General features: G+C 41.9%; 1 protein-coding gene across 3 annotated transcripts in view; it reads left to right on the top strand.

Annotated features, from left to right (window-relative positions):
- The first annotated feature begins 1,330 nt into the window (after positions 1-1,330).
- Positions 1,331-18,504, top strand: part of RNF144B (ring finger protein 144B) — a 54,600-nt gene continuing 37,426 nt past the window's right edge. Inside the window, exon 1 of one of the 3 annotated variants that reach the window (XM_018918294.3) lies at positions 1,331-1,507. The gene's annotated coding sequence lies outside the window, so the exon portion shown is untranslated. Of the gene's footprint in view, positions 1,905-18,504 lie in introns of all 3 variants that reach the window. The other 2 variants (XM_009093899.4, XM_050970877.1) reach the window with 2 other exon arrangements.

Below are 18,504 nucleotides of genomic sequence, written 5' to 3'. Positions count from 1 at the left end.
ATAGAGGCTCAAGATATTTCATACTAGAACAGAATATGGAGGATAAAAATCTAACCACAGAAGGTGAATAATTTTCTACTCATAAAGTTTTCCAAAGAATTCCACATTTTCAGTACTGCTCTAGAGCCTAAAAAATAGCTCTGAGCCTTCAGTGTTTCTTGAGTCTTGTCTAGGACTGGCCACTGCTGAGCATATATATGTCTGCTTCTACTGGGAAATGCTCTCCTAGCTCAAGTGGCAGTAAATGTGACATGGCTCTAGTTTGCCTAATCCTGTAGTAACCCTGTTGATGAATACCATAAAGATAAACAAGATCCCTCAAGTTAGAACAGCTATTTTTTTTTCTGGTTATTATCCTCTCCCTCCCTAAATATATATATAAAAATATATAAAAATTGTACGGATAAAATTATATAAATTATATATATATCATATAACTATGTCTAAAATTATATATAACAACCAGTATTAAATAGATATATTGTAAGTTTGTGCTTATTCTGAGATGAAAAGAGTATATGATGGTAATTCAAGCAAAGCTGTAATATAATGGAATAATTCAACAAGGAGGCTGAATTAAAGTTGCACAAGCTTTTTTTTTTCTCCCCTTAAATTGATCTAATGCAGTATAATTGTCTGAAAATAACTAAAAGCTCAGCTGTGAGCTTTTATACACCCCGGAAGAAATGCCTATATATAATTTTTCACAGGAAAGTACTGAAGGCAAAATGCCAGCAATGATTGCATGAAGTACAAAGTAAATTTATTTCATCATAAGAAAATTGTAGATTAACATTTATACTTCCTTCTGTTTTTCTGCACCCTCTGCACTCTGATATATCTATATTTCTTATCTGTGGGTGTGGTGCATTTCCTACAGCAGGAAAAGTTCTTGAGGGTTTGGTGTCATGTGGCACAATTAGATATTCTCCTGCTACTTGGCTGCTGTGAATCACACCCTTAGGTCTGGGACACAGAACTGCAGGATTCCCAACCCCTCTTGCACACAGGGACAGCTTCAAGAGTGTAATTTTAGTATTGACAGAGTAGGACGAGCACCATCATCATTAAACACTCAGATCTGAAATTACACGGGTACTTCACTTTTGAGTTTAGATTTTTTGCTCACTTCCCCTCCAACGTGAAGAAATCGCTTTTTTTTTAGATGACATTTTTCACAAGCAGAAGCCAGAGAGGTTTCAGCTGCTATGCAAACTGCTCTCCCCAAACAGGTTAATTTGGGAGGGCTTTGATGAGTGTCACATCTGAAGCCTCGCTGCTCTCAGTTTTACCTTGTCGGGGCTCGGGTGGGAGCCGTGGTTGAAAGCTGCCCAGAGACCCAAAGCAGAGGGTGAGGGTGTGCCTTGGCAGGGAGCTGCCCGGGTGTCAGCGATCACCTGCGGCTGAATTGGGTCTCGGATGGGAAGTAGGAAGTGCTGCGCTCAAGCTTCCTGTACAAATAAATGCAGCTTTCCCACAGCCACTGCATGCGGGCTCTGGCGCGCCGGTAAGATATAATGGCAGCACGCACTTAATAGCAGGGAGGGGATGATTTCTCGGAGTGACACGGGGGCTGGGAGACGAGCCCTGCTGCAGCATTTAAAAGTGTTCAGCTGTCAGACAGCCAGGGACGAGGAAGGGCGTGCGAGAGCGATCGGCTCCGCTCCTCACCGCGAGCTCCGCGGCTCTGTGGCATCGTGGTTCTTTGGGAATGCCCGAGTCTGAGTGCAGCCGCTGAAAAGTCACACAGCTGGCAGTGAGCGCTACTCTCCTTTCAAGGTATGTTGGATGCAGCTTTCTGTCTGCTTTTCCTTAAGAGCAGAGGATACCCTCAAGAACAGAAAGCCAGCATTTGCTTCTAATGGAAGAGGAAAAGGCTATTTTTCTAATTTTTTTTTTTTAAGGTAAGGACTAGAATGATTAAATAGCTAAAATAAATATTATTTGTGGTTTGGCTAAAATCAAACTATGTGGTGCTTAGAGCTGAGGCAGAAGGAAACCTTGGTGTCCTGACTGTTAAAAGCCTGAAAACAAATAGATGTCAAGTACTTCCCAAAAGGGTGAAATGACTTTTGTCAGTGCAACTTTTGGAGAAATAGCTATGTGAAGTGTTTAAAAATGCTGCAGAATTGGGATATATCTGTGTGAAAGGCAATTACTAAAATGGCATATGTTTTAGTTTAAGTAGAAGAACTTCTTTCATACTGAAAAAATACCTGATTAAGCTGGAGGAAGCCTGAGTTTAAAATGCTGATACTTCCTCCTGGTTTAAAGGCATTTCTTCTGCCACAGTTCCCTGCAGCTGGTATCAGGAAGGAAAAAATACGTTAATCTGTATTGTACATGTGTTAACTTCTAATCCGTGTTAATGTACACTTCTAATCTGATCAGGGTTTAGGGTTATGTCGTTTATGTAAGCACATACAAAATCTACCATACTTCAGTTTTCTAGTTTGCATTTAAATTTTTTTTGACACTGAGAATAGACAACTGCATTTACTGGAATGTTTGCCCTGCTTTCTCATTGTAAGGCATCTCAGTGCAAAGCAGCTTTTGTAATGAAGATATTTCAGTCTAGTTTATTTTAAAGCTCTGTATTTTCTGTAATACAGAAGCACTTTGCTTCCTAACTGCATGCAGCAATATCAAATGTCTTCCTTCAGAGAGCACTGTAAGTTGTAAAATATTTAGAATTGCTGTAGTAAAGAAAGCATTGCAGGGTGGCTTCGAATCCTCTTGGTCAATAGACACTGAATGCTTTAAAGAAGTAAATTTTATCAGAGATACAGGCTGTGACTGAAATACCCCCATGCAGCTTTCCAACTGCCTGTGAGCAGGCAGAGCAATCTGATACGTTTGGCTGCCCTCAGCCTGAAGGGCAAGCGGTCTCGGTTAAGGGCAGGCACTGGGTTTGGGATTCCAATATTTACGGAAATAGAAGTTTCAAAATCCTGTTCTTAAATATTTTTCAAAACAAACAGATTGTCCTGATGCTTGTCCTGTATAGGACTTGTCTGTGCCTGAATGTGAGTGGGTTGTTGCTTTAACATGAAAGTGGCTGAAACACTTCCATCGATGAACATAAGCTATTTTGGAGAAAGTACTGCACATTGATAAGGCTGCATGGCTCCAGTTATGCTGCTGAAAGTAATGCTTTAGATTATGGATTGAGAAGTGTGTGTTGGCAGAGTGTCTAAAGCTGTAGTAAAGTGGAGGTATTCTTTCAAACTAAATCAGAGCTACTCCAGAGCCAAGCAAGTGTGATGACAGTCAGACTCTTCTTCTCCCATGCATCTTACTGGCTGATGGGGCTATTTCCCACAAAGTCCTGTCTGCTCACACAAGAACACTGAAACCTCCCTAGGCTTCATGTGGAACTAGCATTTGGCAACCTGGAATGGTTTCTGCTCCCCATGCTGAGGGATATTCTGCATGCACCTCGCTGGATGTTGTGTGCTTCTTTCCCGCAGATGTGATATTTTGGCGATTCTGTTTGTGGGATAATATGCTTGGGGGCAAAATTAGCAATAAAAATGGCAAGCAATCTGGAGTTTTTTCTCTCTAGCTAGGTTTTTGGATTGCACTCTATTCTCTAAATGCTTCAGAAGCTTTGTGGAAATAAATAGTATGGAAATGGTTGTCTGACCTTTCCCTTTTGGTGTAGGAAAGTGTGTACTTGTCCATATTATTATTGTGAGTTTAAAATGCAACCTTGAGAATCAGCCAGCCACTCTGTAGGGAAACAAGCAGTGCTAATGCTTAACCTGGTTCACAGCTCATTAGTATGCCTCTGATATCATCTGTAGTGTGAGCTTGAGCTCTGTCCCTGCAGTTCACCCTGTTCAGACCTTTCAGTGGTGAGACCCAGTAGAGTGTGTTGCTTTGATGTAGCTCAAAAGAACTGCTATAGACTTGCTGTCCCTCTTCTGGAGTGGGGAGTTTTCTTGAATGTGCCTGAAACTCCACAGTGCCTATAGATTGTACATATCAGATCCATAAATATCTCCTGGGCTAGTACTACTGTGATATCTGAGACCATAATTACAGCTCTGGGCCCATGGATATCTCAGGCACACGTGAACAAAATACTGTGGCAGGCTGCCAGTGTCACTGTGAGCTGAGTTCATCAGACCTCCTTGCATATCCTAAAGCAGACTTTGCCTTCATCTTCGTGAGGCTGAAAGTGATTCTGGAGCTGTGTTTTTCCTCTGGTACTTGCCCAGAGCTGGGTACAGTTCCCTCCTCTTCCTCTGGTTTCTCCATGCTAAAGCACAGCCCAGTATAATGCACTTTACAAATTGTCTTCTTTGACCTTACATTCATTCCATTTGAAAACTAATCTTCTTTTGGATTGCAAAGGGAAACATTGAACAGAACAAGAAAGAAGAGATCCAAAGGGAAATACAGCATTGATACTAAGCTCAGCCTCTAGCATTCTGTATTTCTGCTGAAGCATAGCTGAGCTGCAGTGCTAGACTATGAGCCTTCTCACTTGACAGAAGCACAGGTCTGAGGGCCATCATACACTGCAAATTTACCTAGTCTTGGATAAACATTTACAGAGATGCTTGTGCCAAATAACTTTGTGCTGATCAGTAAGAAAATAGTGTTCAGTAATCGTTCTGTGTCTCTTCTAAATGGTTTCGGCTCAGTGGGAACTGAGTGGGCTTTAGATTCATAAAGTAGGTCACTGCTAGGAGATACTAAAACACCAAAAAAACCAGAGTATCTCAAATTACAAAGGTCCGTATCCTTCCCTTCCTGCTGAAGTAGAACTTTTCCAACTCCTAGTCTTCCAGGAGGGACAGAGGTGCCAAGTAGAAACTTTTAGGCTCCAGAGCATAACTGGGTTAATTGCATTGCAAATATACTTTCAAATAAAAAATGCAGCTATGTAAAAAACCACTTTTTTTTTTGAGTTTCCTAGATCTCTTTGTATGTATTGGTACTTGTGCACAATGACATATGTGTTTCTCATTTTTGGTTTCTTTTATTCTATTATAATAATGAAAAAATGTCATAAGTTGCCCAAGATCTGGGTGATTTTTTCCTATATTTTTAGGGGAATCTGCTCAGCCCACAAGAGAAAACCCATGATATGTAGTTAGAAAGGTCACCAGTTTACCTTCTGCTTTGAGTGTCCTTGGTTCCTGCAAGCACAGTTCCAGCTTTGGTTGAGTTTGGGCTAACTTAGCATCCTTGCTCCTTCTGAGTGAGTCAATATCTCTCTGGAGTCAATATCTCTTTGGAGTACCAAAGCCAGCCAGCACCAGGCACAGTGATTTGGGACATGTGAATCTGACTTTTGGGTCCAAGCACACTAGAGCAGATTCCCTGCATGGAGTTTCTTCCTGTGTATTTCCCGAGCCTGTTGTAGACACAGCCGTCAGGGGTACTTGTTATACATGCTTTTTGTTGCAAGGAGAGACAAGAGAGCATTGAGTCATGAAATGGCTTGGGTTGAAAGGGACCTCTTGTTCCAGCCTACCTACCATGGGCAGGGACGCCTTCCACTTGACCGGGTTGTTCATAGTCCTATCCAACCTGGCCTTCCAAGGATGAGACATCCACAGCTTCTCTAGGCAGTCTGTTCTGGTGTTTCACTACCCCTCTGAGGAAAGAATTTACTCCTAACACCTGATGTAAATCTCCCCTTTTCTAGTAAATCTCCCCTCTTCTAGTTTAAAACCATTCCACTTTTAGATCGCTATCAGCCTGTGTAAAAACTACTTTTCATTTTCTATAGACCCCCTTTAGCTACTAGAATGCCACACTGATGTGTTCCTGGAGCCTTCCCCTCTCCAGGTGGAACAATCCCAGCTCTCTCAGCCTGTCTTTAGAGGAGAGTTGTTCCAGCCCTCTGATCATCTTTGTTGCCCTTTTCTGTATGTGCTCTAAACAGGGCCATATGTTTCCTGTGCCGAGGACCACAGGGCTGGATTCAGAATTCCAGGTGGGGGTCTCAGCAGAGTAGAGGGGCAGAATCCCCACCCTTGATCTCCTGCCCACTTTGCTTTTGGTCCAGCCAAGGGTGTGGTTGGCATTTTGGCCTGCAAGCACTGATGCTGTTGACTCATATCCAGGTTTTCATCCACGAGAACCACCAAGCCCTTTTTGGCAGAGCAGCTCTCAGTGAGTTCTTCTCACATTCTGTACCCATATCTGGGATTGCCCTGACCCAGGTGCAGCACTTTGCTCTTGGACTTGCTGAACCATTTAGTTCTTATGCACCAACTTCTCTAGTTTGTCCAGATGCTGGTTAGGAGACAGAATACAGAATCACTTTTTATTAGAAGGAAGAATTACCATTTTACTGTCATGCTCATGCTTCTGCCCTTTAATTGAGGCTGTCAGTATTTGCGTCTGTTGCAAGCTTTTCTGCCTTTTGCTTTGTTATAAAAATGAGGAGAGGATGGAAAGTGTAAGATGTGAGTCATTACTCAAGGAGTGGACATAGTCTGGGTAGCTGACAGAGGCTTTGATGATATTCATTTTTAGTTATACAAACTGTTAAATTTTCAGATAGACAAGAAGGAAACTTGCAGATTTGAAAACATTTATATGTTCTATATATTTGCAAAAAGGAAAAATCATGGGCACAGAAGAGCTGTATCTGTTTTTGAGGACTAAATTGATTCCTTGAGGCTGCCTCTGCTTACACTCTTACGTGCTGTGTGTTGCTGTGGCGTAGGGGAGATTTCTTTGCACGTGTGTATATATAGCTGCAAATAGTTCAAAATTGCACGCTCCAAATCCCTATGTACATAGAAGGAAAAACACATTTCATGACAACTCGCATCCAGGCTAATCCTTTGCATGCAAAGAAAATTCCAGAATTAAGTAGAAGCAGTGACACACAGGCTGGCACTGGTTATGTCTGAGCAGTAGATGGGAGAGTTAATATGTTTTGCCTGTGATTAATTTTTGAAGCATTCTCATGGAGGTGGGGATATGATGAAGGAAAACAAGCCAGTCTTCCCCCCCCCCCTTCAAAAAAAAAAAAAAAAGAGGGTTCCAGAGCTGTAGTCATTGGGGAAATGGAGCTGATCCTGTGGGCTGTTTACCATTGCAGTCACTGGAACATTTTTCAGAGCAGCGGGCGCTCTGCCAACCACTGATACTGGAACTCTTCCCCATGGGGTTTGCCCATTTTAGGGCTAAGATAACATCCACGGGGCCAGCAATAACTTGCTTGCTGAAATTTTGCACAATGGAGAAGATGCAATCTTGCACCCTCTTGACCTCTCCACAGTTGCCCTGATGGTTTCAGTGGTGGAGATTCTTCATCTCAGTTTCCACAGAAAATCTGTGGGAAAGGCAATCGTGCCCTTTGCCGAGGGTGAAGTAGAAGCCACATACATGTACATCATTTAGACAATACTACTATGAGGACATGTATTTTTAGTGTTGGTCAATGTTTTTGTTGCAAATGTGCGTGACTTGAGCAATTTCAACCCCCTTGTTGACTTAGCTTATCACATTTTGGGAGGATGGACCAACAAATTAAGGAAACATGCACTTGTGAAGAATAGAAAAAAGCCAGAAATTCTTGTCTTTTCTCCAAATTCCACGACAATGAGGACAAAATGCCTATAGGCATTAGTTGTCATAGTCATAGGTGGAATGTCATAGCTAGCAGAAAGTTTCTAGAAAGTTTTCTGTAAAACTGTAATCCTATAATGTAACAAGTCTATGAGTCCTTTTCAGTTCTACTTACTCATTTTTCTGAGAGTTTGGGAGGTGGGGCAGCTTCTTACAAAGATAAGCTCCCAGTTGCTTATCTTTGGACACATAATGCACAGGTCCATTGAAAAGCACTCCTTTGGAAACATTCCTCTTGGCAGGATTTGGACTGCAAGGCTAAGATCGTGTAGAGACTAGCCAGTTGTTAGCAGAGGCTGAGGCACTTGAGGCTGAAATCTTGTATGTTTGCAGGTTGCTGTTCTACCTTGTAATTATTTCTGCAATGAATGTTGAAATTTGGAATTGAAGTGAGGGAGTGATGAATGCAAACCTCTTACTGCATTTGATGGACACTTCTGGTTTATTACATGTCATATATATTACATGTATATATGACATTACATTACATATACTAACATCTGGATTTCTAAGTAGTTGCATCAAGCCCCTGAGAAACTACTGTGTTCCCTGTGCTTGGCACAGTACGGGCAGAAAGCTTCTTGTGAATGCTTGGAGCCTGAAGCACAGAGACAGAAGGGAGATGTGGAAAATAAGGTGGGAGAGGGCAGGGCAGCAATGAGACAATGTTGTGTTGTGTGATAGTGTCGTCAGCCAAACAGCTTTTTTACTCAGGTTTAAGCAAATGTCATATTTGTCTTACACTGTTAATAAAATGCAGAGCAAAATAGATAATGTGTGTTAAAAGTGTTTATTTATATAAATGGGAATATACAGTTGTTTTAAAAATACATGTCTGTTAAAGCTAGTCAAGAGTGTATGACTAACAGTAGTTGAAGGTATTTTTGCTGTTCCAGCATAACTTGCATCTTCTGTTCAGTAGCGCGTATGTGAGGCCTATCAGAGGTTAGAGGCGTCCCAAATTCAAAGCCTGGGCACGTGGGGCTCCTCCACACTGGAGCAGCTGGCAATATGGGAAGAATTCTGCAGCAGAATTCTTCCCAGGATCTATCTCCCACCATGCAGGGCTCTTACCTTTTCCCATGTGTGGGCTGGGAAAGAGGGAGATGAAATGTGAATACTGAGAGGACAAGGAGAGAGATGGTAAGTCAGGAGACTGTTACTGGTGTTCACTTATCCTTTTTTGCCTCTGCAGATCAGGCCAGAGCTGGAACTTGTCCTTTCCTCATCTCCAGTTGCCTTTGGAAGGACTTGTTGAGGAGCTGGCAGAGGGGTGGTTTAGGGATACACTCTGACTAGTTTAACTACCAGTCATGAAAAGCAGTAGTAATAGTTACTTCAGTAAATGTGTTTAGTTTCAAAACAGCCTCATGTCCGGGTCCAAACCTCTACTATTGTTCAGCATAGTCAATAGCTGTTCATGTTGTTTTCTTAATGGCAAAGGCTTATGTTAGAGATAGTGACTTCCCCAAGGTCTAATCCTCAGATTTGGCTTCCAGTCTTTGATTCACTGACTGTCTGTCCTTGTAGCTAAAAGTTGAAAGTTACCACTGGGTAAGCTTTCTAAGTCATTGAGGTACATTTGGATCAAGGGCAGTTTTCAATGTTTCAATTCTTTTATTTTGGTTACCTCAAATAGCATATTTATTGTATAATAATCAGCTGTGTATTTGGCTGTAAGATTAGATAGGGGCAGATTAAAATATTATATGTATTAGTTTTGTTCACTGAGCAGCCACACAAAAATCGTTATAGGAGGAAAATCAACTTAATCTGTTATTTCTGTTGATGTAAATCTAAAGTTGCTAAAAGTACTTTTCAATGCTTGCCATGAAAAAAGTCTGTAGGACCATATTCTTGCAAGTTTGCACTTTCTGTGGCTTAACGAAACTACATGAGAGAGATATTAAAGGTATCATCTTATTGCAAGCACTGAAAGAAAAATTCTCAGGTCCAAAAACCTTCTAAAAACAAACACGCGGTAATTTTTTTTTTCCCAATAGATGGCTTTCAGTACATTTTGCAGAATTCAGTGAAGGATCAGGTTCATTGTTTCTGTCTATTGAGTTGTTCCTTGGCTTCTGGCAAACTCTGCATTCTCCTCTTGACACCAGTAAGTTTCTTGCTGGCCCTTTGAAGGCCTGGCTTTGTATCAGATCTCTGTTTGCCTTGACCTGCTTGCTCTGCAGTTGGGACACTGCTTGCTCCCGACACAGCTTTGGCAGTCTCCAGCCGGTGGACCCCGAGAGTCCAGTTACTTTCTTGTTATAAGAAGAGTGCAAACTACAATCACATGAAGCTGTTTTCTGCTGTTTTTCCACTGCTTTCATTTTAACAATGTGTGTTTACAAGTATCTCCTAAAAATCCTTTTGTTAAAACAGGCTAGTGTTGCAAATGTCTTCTGAACACACCCTATCTAAACTGTAAACATTCCAGCTCATGGATTTAGCATATCCCAAGGTTTTGTTATCTGATTAACAAAAATAAACATTTTTTTCTGTGTCAAAGGCAAATTGTTACATCTGACTTTCTATTCCTGTTTTAGCAAAGACAGCTAGCCAAGTTATCAACCCATTTGACCTCACAAAAGGTCAATTCCTTTTACTTAGTAAATGCCACAGTTACCAAAAGCCTTCATGTGGTCTGAAAGAAAGATCTGTCATTTGTAATTTTGAAGAATGTGTTTTTATTTAATAGTGGTATATTACCTCTTGTCAACAGGATGTTAAAAGTAAAGTACACCAAACTAGTTTGGGTGGAATTCCTTGTAGCTTAGCATTAGCATATGTTGCATAGTGTCATTAAGAACAGAGGATGTTATTTAGAAAAGCTTTAGATTTTAATCTCAGACCTGGTAACCAGTACTTGGGATTCCACTTGGTATAATTTTGTTGTTTGAATATGTTTTGGAAATATTTGGAAATGTTTGATGCCAAAACCATTCTAGTTCTCTTCTCTGACTGCATTTTGTTTCACTGCATTTTGTGCTGATAAACTTTACTGAGCACTGTGACCAGGATGAACGTAAAACCTTAGGAGAATCCTGGTGTTGACCTCCTGCAGGACCAGGAGGTCTCCATAAGCCTGCATCTGGAGTCAGCACCATGCCACTGCTTAGGCACATCTGGGTCATCCTGAGATGGAAATCCAGGGGCCTGCCCAGCACTCACATCCAGGAGATCTGGTGCAGGAAGCTGTGGTTTTCCAGCCTGCCAGTTCTGATAGAGCTGTGTCCTGCACTTTGATATGTGCTAGTTTCAAGCACAGAACTGAGTGGACGTGATGGTTTCTGCAATATGGTTTGACCTCATCCCATGCAGAATGGCTTGCTCCCATCCTCATGGACTCCATTGCCATTGTGAGGCTCCTGTCAGTACTGGAAAGAGTCAAATACCATGTTTTGATTATGGCTTTCAGTTTAATAACAGGCTGAGTTATTTCTCTTTTAGTTGACATGTTTTTGTCTTTAAGTGATCCAGAAGTGCTTTTCCTAGCTCCCTGCAGCTGTGAGTAGTAGCATTATTTCATCCTTATCTTGTAGATTCCCTGTTCTTGGACTCTCCTGCTTTTAAGAGTGGAAGGGGGAATACCCCACTTTTTTCCCTCTTGCCTGTTCTCAAGCAGTATTGCAAGGAAATCTAAAAAGGATTCCCACAACTGCTGAGTCACATCTGTTTCAGAAAAAGTATAAATTCGGCTGTATTCAGTTAATATTCATGGTCTTCTTGAAAAAAACCCCACCTTCCTGAGGACATACTGACATAGGGTTTCAAGAAGTTGCTGTGAAGAACTGGTGTTCTAAATTTTCAAAGTTATTCATACCTCACAGTATTGCAGTACAGTGGAGAAGTTATCCAAAAACTGTGTTCTCAAAACCTTGTGGAGACTGATGTGCATGTGTCCTAGTGGTGTTGTGGTTTATTAGAATGTTTTGGAATGATTGGATGTATGTGATATTTCAATGTGTATTTTAAATATACTAAAGTGCTCGTGTAAAAATTTCTGGCAGAAATCCAGATCATGATCTGAATTACTATAGTCAGTCCCTTAACTTTTTTTCTTTTTTTTTTTTTTTTTTGTGCAAGAGGCTTTCCACTCACTGTATTCCTTTAAAAGTATTTGATATATTTATTTTTTGGTTGCTAGCTTGATATGAAAATACTTCATATAGATACTGCTTCTTGAACAGCAGCTCAAGGTTTTTTTTTTGTTTTTTTTTTTTTTTTTTCCCCAGGCATTCCAATGAAAACAAGTGAGAGAAATTGCCTTTGGTGTGTTCTCATGTACCAGCACATTTACTTAGGCTGCTTGTCTTTTAAACAAGTTTTCTGACAATAAAAATTTTACAGTGTAGAAAGCTGTCATGAAATATTATACATCTGACTTTTCTTAAGCCTCGCTCAAAGAGAACAGATATTGAAATGCTTTTATTCTCTATAATGCTTCAGCTTGGTAGCATATTATGGTAATCCAGAAATGGGTTCTCCTTGTACATGCATGTAATCAACTGCTTGCTATTTTAAGGCTCAGATGTAATACAGTAATTTTGAATATATTAAGAATGTATTTAAAATGAGACCTTCTATTTGTGGATCTGTTTGATTTTTTTGAGAACATGACTTCAGAAAATCCAAGTACTTGTTTAACTTCTTAATAACCTCATTTAAATAAAGCAGAACATTCAGGCTTTGATACACAGGAGCACTTAAACATATGATTAAAAGTCATTCTTGAAGATGAAGCCTTTTTTAAATTGTGGCTTTAATCATATGTTTTACAGCCTAACTGGATCACTGCCTGATAAGTAATTCTGTATGGACTGGATAGGTAGCTCTGTGTAGGCAGTGCATATCACAAGGAGAAATTAATGCACCGTGGGTTAGTGGTCTGTGTATAAGACCACAAAAGCTCTAGTACATTTGACTTAGACTAATACTCTGAGCAGAGATGCTGAGTTTAAAAAATCTGTCTTAGTAATAAATTTTGAATGACATTGTCTTGAGAGAGTTGGGACAGCTAAGGACTTGTAACCAAAATTGGTCGTGATGGCATTTCACTAAAATTGATAGAAATGGGGGTTTCTGACAGCTGTCTTCACAAGTCCTAATTTCATAGCTCAGTTTCTATCTTGTAATTTGACCCCATTATCTTAATACCACTTTGTTACATATTTTAAATCTTTCTGTAATTACTCTTTTTCCCCAAGGACCTGATTTTTAGAATTGGTTTTGAGCACTCATGTTTTTCAGGTAGTTTTCATTTTCTATTTTATTTTTTAAGGAGGGAGCCTTAGTTACAGGAAACAGCAGAATCCTGAGCGAACAATGTCAAACCAGGTTTTTGTATGGCATTGAAGTAATTTCATAATGGGTGGATTACTTGAAAAATCTCTAGGGCATGAGAAAGAATTACTTGCAGTGCTTGCAAATGTGTCTCCAGAAGAGTTTAGTAAATACCTGGTACACTAAATAGGAGTGTAGCACACATGCTGTGAGTTTGTTTGATGCTATTTTTTTTCTTTAATTGTAAAAGAGAGAAGTGCTGTGCTAGGTGTTAGACCCACATGTATCCTAAACCCTTTTTTCAATCTCACCGTGTTTATGTGGACTCAGGCAAGTCCACATGCCTGGGTGCTGGTTTATGGGTGTACTGGGGCAGAGGGGCCTCTCAGGTCTCCCCCTGCCCACAGGATGGACATGCCAGCCCACAGGGGAAAACACAGTAAGGACCCTTTTTGTTCCATTAATGTTTCCTGGAGCACTGTGTCTCATACCTGTGCATTTCTTGGCTTCCTTCTAGCTGCAGGTAAAAGCATACAGCTTGACTAACTTTAGCAAAATTGCTTGTAAGCACAGGAGTTGAAGTAGCTTCTCTAAGAGCTCTGGTTTTTTGCAATTGGATGCAGCATGTGAAAAATGAAAGCATAACTTGTGGTGCTAAACATACTCCATTCATGTTCTTCCAGCTTCAGTGCAGGAGGCTCTAATGAATTCTGTGTGATGTTTCTAAGTGGTGAAACTTACCTTCAGACACATTTTTTGTAGCTAAATACAGTGACTTTGTTGCAGGCATATCGCAATGTCCAGTTGTTGTAGCTTAGGAGACTGCCTGGCTTGTTTTCTCTATCGCATACACAGAGTAACTTCTGTTCTTCAGTAGTAGTCATGGTTTGAGGCAGCTGGGCAGGCTCAAGCGAGCCTCTGTGTGACTGTAACAAGGATGTTACCTTAAAATTCCTGCTTATAGGGAAAATTTCAGCAGTAGGTTGTAGATTTTTGATACCTCTATGGAGCCTGGGGTGTCTTGACCTTGGCTGTCTCCCAGACACTCACCCATCTGCTTTCTCATCCCCATCACAGAGAGTTAGTAGTTTCCACTTCGGGATGCTAATGCCAGGATTTGCAATGGGTACCTGTCTAGAAGCAGGTATTACAGATATTTGCTGTTAGGAAGTAATTTTCAAGGTTAAACATCAGACACACTAATGTCAGGAGGCCCTGAAGGCAGACCAGTTTTGCATTCCTTCCTCCAGTGCTTTTCTTCTGGTTTTCATATTTCACTCAGGAGCTCCATCCTTTCGTGTTAGTGTTTCTGCTCATACTTACCCTTCTCAGCCCTTTCTGCTTTGAGCACACTCCAGTGTTTTCTTACTTATGGGCAGTGTTGAGATGTTCCAGTGCGACAAGAAAGCACAAAGCTTTGTCACCTCCCAGAGACAAAGCGAAAGTGTCCGCAGGCAGATGAGTGAAATGGAAACATTGACAAGCCTGAGCACTTGGCAAGCTGTGGTCCTGGTGACTCTGCACTTTGCACCCCACAGGGCTGACCCTCCCTAGGTTGTTCACATCTGTTCAGACTTTCTGGTCCTGCCTTGTCCTGTGCCATCAGCACCGTCAGGGTCACAGCCAGGGAAGTATGAGTGTTCTTATGAGCTGAGCAGCATACAATTTGAGGAAAGATGTCAAATTTCCTGGAAATCCTGTGCAGTACGAAAGGAGTATTATCTGCATGTGTGTTCGTGGCTGATAGAAGTAGACAAAAAAATGGATCTTCCGAGTTCCTGAGTGTTTACGCATGCCAGGGCCAGTTTGACCCTTCCTTGCTGTAATTCACGCTGGTGCAGGATTCAGACCAGTATATTTCTCTGTATTAGAATTCCCTCAAGAATTTTTTGTCCATATTCCATGACGTCTCATGGAGCCTGTGCTGCTGTTCAGTGGAGGTTTTTTTTGCAGAGTTGAGGTGCTGCACTACAGTTTCAGTGACACATTTCTTACTTTGTTTGGGATGCTTTCCTAAACAGGTCACTTGTGTTTGTAAGCATGAAAGGGAAGATTTTAGTGCTTAACAACTATGTGTTGTATTTATATGAGTGTCCGTTTTTTTTTCAGAAACTTTCAATTTACTTCAATTTCTGATCACTTTTATTCATAAATATGAACTAAAATAAACTAAATATGGAAAGATGTTTTGCTTTTTGTTCTTAACTAATTTTTCAGTGACTCCCTCTTCCTGTGCACAACACATACACTCAAGATGCTTAATTTTCAATCTAACCTATTGGCAACTCGCTTGTAATTACAATAGGAATTTTAATCCTCTGTAAAGAGGACTGATGGATGTGTAATTAAGTAATGACAGTCTGTGGTACAATTGTAGCAAAGTGAAAGCCATAAGAATTCAGAGCAGCTGAGGTGGAACTTCATGGCTTCCCTGTTGAACCTGGAAGAGTCAGTTCTGCTGGGCTCATAAAGTTGAGGAGAAAGTTAGAAAGCTTGAGAGGACAGCACATTTTGAAGTGTTGGAGAAGAACAGGAGTAGAGGCTGGGAACTGAAGGACGATACTGTTACCACCATCTGATCTGATGTTGATGAGAAGGAACCTCCCCTGCAGACCTGATCTCAGAGCCTAGTTGCTGTTGAATGGGGCTACCCTCCTCTATAACCCTGAGCTCTTCTCCTAGCATGTGTCCCTTGGCAGCAGTAGCAGAGGTCCCAATTCTCATGGGCAGATGGAAGGACCAGTGTGGGCTGGGTTGCTCTGGGAAAAGGAGCAGGGTCAACAGACCAAAGGTCTGCTGTCTGCTGTCCCTTTGACAGGCAGGTGTTCGGCGCTAACAGGATGGCTTTGCCTGTGCCAGCCTGACCCAGAGAGCTGCAGCTGGCCTCTCAGGGACTGTGGGAGGAGTGCTCTTCCTGGTAGCCACGGTGTTTCTTTCAAGGGCTGAGCAGGCAGGACACGGAGCTGTCTCCATATTCTCTGGTCCTGTTCGCTTCGTTTGATGAACTCTGATGGCGTTAATGAGGCTGCAGTGAGCTGAGCCAGCCTGGGCTGGCTGGGTGTGGATCCTCTGCTGTGCCAGGCTTGCTTGGTGCTTGGTGCTGTCTGCTGGAGTTTTCCACAGGGTGCTCTGCCTGTTTTAGGGAGAACCTCAGCTGTGCTCTGGCATCTTGGTGTGAGGGGAGGATGAATATGTGGAGGGACAAGGAGCAAAACTGAGTTTAACCTACAGTCTTCAGGGACAAGGGTTATCATCAATAACAATGGGATATCATAATGAGTCCCTACAGCCATCACACTGTGGCATTAGGTTGCTACTAGCACAGAGTAGTGTGTCAGGAGCCTGCTCCTCACTGTCACACTGAGTGCTGGATTTAGGCCATCTAAAATTAGCCTCTAGCCCTAAAACTCAATCATATACCTGAATCTTCCTGCAGCTACCTTAGTGCTGCCTGCATGCAGGGTCATAACCCTTTTAGTTATAAGAAGAACACTGACTTTTGAAACAGCTGTATCCATTTTATATCCATTCACACATCTTGAAATATTCCTACCTGTTCTTTTGTGCATCTGTCCTTTTAGCTTTGCTGCCTTTTACTGTGTAAATGAAGAAAATCTCAGATCCCTGCAGAGTGAGGGTGAGTAGCTCACCTGTACAGATGCAGCTGCTGTTGAAAAACAGCCTGAGTGTAAATGTGTTACAATTCTCCTAAATACTGAGATAATGTCTAGCATGTGGGTTGAAACAACAGGTAGTTCTTGATCTGCCATAGCATTTCCAGTGACTCAGAGTTCCCCCCCACCCTGCTGCAGTAATTACAAAAGATTGTTGCAGTTCCTGACTCAGAGGGAGACTTCCTTCTATGGCTTCTGCCCATGCTGGAGCTCCAGCTCTGCAGCTCTATGGATCAAATTGAGAGGGGCATCAGTGCAGCAGGCCCCAGGACTGCAACAAGAATAATGTGGGAGTAGTGTATGTTATGAACTAGTGATAGCAAGCCACAAAAATAGGGCTGGCTTTGGATTTGTGGTCAGAAGTTTGGTTGCCAGAATCTTGGCCATGATACTTATATCTTTTGAAACTGTGTGCTTACAAGAAAGGCATTCCAAGGTACAAATCTGATGGCTTCTCTGACAGGATAGTTTAGGAAACTACCAAATGTAAAAATTAGAAAGGGTTAAGTGTTCTTTGGCCCAGATTTATTGTTGTTTCCTCACTTTTGAAGAGAAAGTGTCTTCCTGCAGATTGTGGGAGCACAGGGCATGAGGCTTTGGGGACAGGCCTGGGGATGGGCTCAGCTGTGAGTAAGGTTATGAGGTAGGAGCCGCAGGGAAAGCTTCCACAAACTCCATGAGCCCCATCATTCTCCCTCTAGGGAGGAATTCAGCAGGCACTGCAAGTCAGTGCATCACATATGCATTGATGGTCTGCAGCTGCATTGGCCATTCTGGCAGCCACTGAATGGCAGCAGGGACGTGCTGCCAAATGTGACCTGACAGCCCTGCCCACAGGGTGCTCAGGGCTGCAGGGGAGGCCAGCAGAAGAGGACCAAAGGGCTCAAGTCTCTGATTTCCCTCATGAGATGTCAGATCTGACAGGCACATCAATAGGTTTTGATTGGTTTCATGTTCATGCAGCCTTCATTTGTGATGCAGCTCTTCAGATTTAGTAGAGCTGTACTCTTGGTGCTGCTGCAAGCAGCTGTGCACAGCTGGCCGCTAGGTCTCTGCTCGTAAAATATGTGTGAAGGTTGTCTTGCCATCAGCAAAGTGTATTCAGAAGGAGATCTGTGGAAGTTGGGCCAAGTTTCTTAGAGGTGTGGCTAGATTTTTCTGTGCCTTAAATACTGTGGTGAACCCCACTGTTCGTGCTGAGGTTAGTAAAATCTGCAAATAGGCTTTGCATTGTTTCAGCTTAAGCACAAGAATATTCTCTTTAATTCCTTTTTCAGTGTTACTGAGTAAGAATGAGGGTCTTGAGATTTTTTATGATTATGGTGCAGTGTTTTCAAATGCTTAGGCCAGAAAGCATTACATGCAGACATGGCATTTCCATCTGCTGCTCATTAAAGAAGAGAAATTTCATCCCCAAGCACTGCTGTGACGTGTAGTGAAAACATGGCTCTGGTGATCATCTCTCTGTCAAAGTGCTGGTGCACTTGGTTCACAAACATCAGTTAAATGCCTCAGAAATATGAAATAAATAGAAGAGCTGGATGCCAGGAATAAACAAAATTAGGATGCACAAAAGCTCCTTTTTGTATCATTAAGGCAATGCAAAATAGAGGACTGCGCATGAAATGTGCTTACTCATTTGGTTTTAAGCTCCAGTCCTGTGTGAAGTAGCACATGCAAGCTGAAGTCCTTTCCTGGGTTTAGATGCCTTCACCATCCCTCTTGCAATAGAGTGCCAGCTCACTGTCTCAATGACAGAGAAGGTGGAGTTCATGGTACCCACCACCAGCATTACAGACTAAATGTTTGAAGTGCTTGCCTAGAAAGTGGCACTCTGTTCCTGTCTTGCACTGCCTAGGGGAGTTTCCAAGCCACCAACTGGAATAGAAAGTGGGAGTGGAGACACTGGAACTGTGTGATGCAATGAAGACTGAAGGATCCCTCT

The sequence above is a fragment of the Serinus canaria genome, chromosome 2, assembly GCF_022539315.1.
Source record: "Serinus canaria isolate serCan28SL12 chromosome 2, serCan2020, whole genome shotgun sequence".
Classification (NCBI taxonomy): domain Eukaryota; kingdom Metazoa; phylum Chordata; class Aves; order Passeriformes; family Fringillidae; genus Serinus; species Serinus canaria.
The sequence above is the reverse complement of the archived record's forward strand: the minus strand, read 5'-3'. Positions and strand labels throughout refer to the sequence as shown.